At 38.1% G+C, this 3,233-nt stretch overlaps 1 long non-coding RNA gene across 1 annotated transcript; it reads left to right on the top strand.

Annotated features, from left to right (window-relative positions):
• The first annotated feature begins 401 nt into the window (after positions 1-401).
• Positions 402-3,003, top strand: LOC143875828 (uncharacterized). Its single transcript, XR_013250205.1, has 2 exons — positions 402-467; positions 2,273-3,003. It is a non-coding gene; the product is annotated as an uncharacterized LOC143875828 (long non-coding RNA).
• Positions 3,004-3,233: the final 230 nt, after the last annotated feature.

Raw genomic sequence — 3,233 nt, 5'->3', positions numbered from 1 at the left:
ATCACCCGTTATCTATTGTTATCCTTTATAGCTATACAAGATTTTTTAAGATTTTTTTGCTATCAATAGCCGCATCTCTCTCTCTCTCTCTCTCTCTCTCTCTCTCTCTCTCTCTCTCATTTACCGTTTTTTCTATTTCTTACTCCGCTCCTCTCTACTCATTATGGTAATTTCTTGTACTTTCTCTCTCAAAATTCTTCTTAAACATGTTGAAACTATTGTTGCCTCTCGCTTCTCTTGAATCCCATGCGGTTACTTTTTAATTTTCACATTGTCTCCATAACAAATGTAATATTCCTTAGTGAAAAGCTACTTACCGCTTTTAAATTTACTGTGTGCGGAAAAGTTGTTTGCATCCTCTATTTATTCGCCCTTCTCTCGCCCCACCTATTCATCCCCCAGCAGCTTCCTTCGCCCTTCTCACAGCCTTCTCTACGAAAGTTGAGCGTTAGAGAGAGTTAACAGAGGTTTGAATTTATACTTAAGCTTTTCAGTTATTCTCGGTCTGCATGTTCTCTTTCGATTTTAGTTTTTGTGTGATTTGAAACATATAAAAGAACAACTAGGCGTTGAATAATTTATTAGTATTATGGTATCTCCTAACCTTGCTTAAATAATGTTTCTTTATTACTCATTTCACTAGAAATTCATTCTGTTTCGTCCCTGTTTCGGCCGAAACAATCATTTAAAAAAAAAAAAACAATTATAGTTTTGTCCCAGTAACAACTCTTTTTTTTTTTTTTTGGTTTTACACTTTTTTTTAGGCTTTTGACCGTTTTATAGCCTTTTGATGTGTATTTTACATCATTTTCCTCCCCAAACATGAAAACTCCTATATAAACTCACATAAACTCCATATAAACTCATCTAAACCCTATTAATTTTCTTTCTTTTACTTATGTATCATAAGCACTGACAAATCGACCCCAAAATATCTTAAATCGACCCCTATGTCTCTTTCTCTCTCCTCTGGGTTAGAGAGAGAGAGAGGAGAGAGAAAGACACATAGGGGGTCGATTTATCAGTCCCCTAAATTTAGGGAAATGATATCAACACCCAAATGTTTTTATAATATGCACGAAGCATCTTGCCGTTTAGCACTTAAAGGGCTTGTAAATGCTTTTTGAGAACTGTAATATTTTTCGGACAGCCCTTTAAATGCTAAACGACAAGATGTTTCGCTCATCTTATAAAAACATTGGGGTGTTGATATCATTTACCTAAATTTAATACTTAAGGACTAGAATGCATTTCTTTTTTTTAGCAATTTTTCATTTTCTAGAATTTTTGAAATTTTTAACAATTAAAAAAATTTCTCCGGTTACAATGGCTTTTCCGAAACGAAATGACAGAAATGTTTCGTCCCACTGACCAAAATGAAATGCACACCAAAGATGAGCCATGAGCGGGCCCGTAATATATTTTGGGGAAATGATATATTGAATCCTTTGTTTTTTTACTTGGGACAACCCCTTCTAGTATAAAATAGTAGTAATAAATAAGCCATAAATACGCTAGACGCGGCTGTCCCAAGGAAAAAAAAAAGGGCTGAATATATAACATTCCTTAGATTTTAAGTTCACGTCAGGATCCATCACGTATTTTATTTTGCGAGTTTGGCTCACCAAGTACAGGCCTACAATGCATTTCATTTCACAAGTATGTCATATTGGGAGAGTCTATACTTGATTTATTAAGTGAGTCAAACCAATTGTAGGATGTATACCTTGACGTACATTTCATTTCACAACTATGTCATATTTTTTTTAAAATACTGTGGGACCACTTCAGGTGGATGATCCGAATTGTATGAAAATCATTTCCTGAGGATGACCCTATGAAAATCATTTCCATAAGATGACCTTAAGCCTCTGATCTATAGGTGGCCTCATTAGATAAGGTTAGGATATGGAGATAATTTATGGGGGATCTTATGTAGGATCGTAGCGCTAAGTTTTCCAAAATCAATTGGTTATGGAAAAGGCACAACCATTATCTTTACTGAGTAACACCCTAGCAGGACGGGATGGGTTGGGTTAATCACACCCTGGTTGGTTCTAAACCATTCGAGCACAGGGCCATTGCTGGCCCCCATAAGCAAATAGCATATTAAGTTGTAGCCCAAAGATGAATGGTTTAGATCATCCTTTGAAGTGGGACCTATAGTTGGACAAATCAAACTCTCTCTCTCTCTCTCTCTCTCTCTCTCTCTCTCTCTCTCTCTCTCATCTTTCATCTCTCACAAGTGTAATTTGTTTGCAACTACTCGCAGGGGCTCAAATGGATCCTTTGGTGGAAAGGACTATGCTGGAAAGGGAGAGGGCTAGGCTGGAAACGGAGAGGGCTCAGTACCAAAGGGTGGTGTCGACTCACCAACTAGAAATGGCTCAGTTGGAAAGGGACATGGCTCGCATGAACCTCTTGTGGGATCAATCGCCATTGCCGGGTGAAAACTTTAATCTACAACAAGAGCGCTTTGCTCTTATGGAACGTGAGAATGCTCTGTTCAGAAGGGACACTGTGCTGCGCCAAATGGAACTCTCTTTTCTCCAATGGACCAGCAGTCTCTCCCAAAGAGAGACAATTCGCCACGAAAGGGATATGGCTCGGGCGCAAGCAGAATCAACCCCTCCTCTCCCTGAAACTAAAAAAGCTCGCAAGGAAAGGCTGAGACTCGAATTCGCAGAATGGGAGAGAGTTCAGCTTCAAAAGGAAAGAGAGTGAGTGGAGATACCAATGGGGTGCGGCCCACATCTTATAATAGCCGTGGAAGTATCAAAAGGAGGAGTTAGATATGAGTTCCCCACACTGTTAGTGGGCCTCCACTTGTTGGACTCTAAAAGATTCAATAGTAGCTTCCTTTTCCTCTTTATGGGCCTCTCCTTGTTGGAATCTAAAAGACCCATCTTTCCTTTTCGTATTAAGGCTTTACAAATGTATTTTAATTCTGGTTTTATTTAGCTGTTGAATTTATTAAACTTTATGATGAAGCTTTTTCTTCTATTTTTATTTTGTTGATGTTGATTTTAATCACGCTCGTTCGAAGAGCTGGATCATCAGTTGTGGATGAAAATGTACAGATACCTAATCGATGGTGATCGTTGCAATGGGGCCCACCTTTAGTTTCCATTGGATTAAAGATTGGATTGAACCGATAAATTAAATCATCAGTAACCTATAAATTTATGTGAAATCAAGACCATTGATCAAATCGTTTATAGATAGAATTGGGG

The sequence above is a fragment of the Tasmannia lanceolata genome, unplaced genomic scaffold (assembly GCF_043159265.1).
Source record: "Tasmannia lanceolata isolate RefF3 unplaced genomic scaffold, GAP_Taslan_0.1 ptg000004l, whole genome shotgun sequence".
In the NCBI taxonomy this organism is placed as follows: Eukaryota; Viridiplantae; Streptophyta; class Magnoliopsida; order Canellales; family Winteraceae; genus Tasmannia; species Tasmannia lanceolata.
This window is presented reverse-complemented; position numbering and strand designations above follow the sequence as displayed.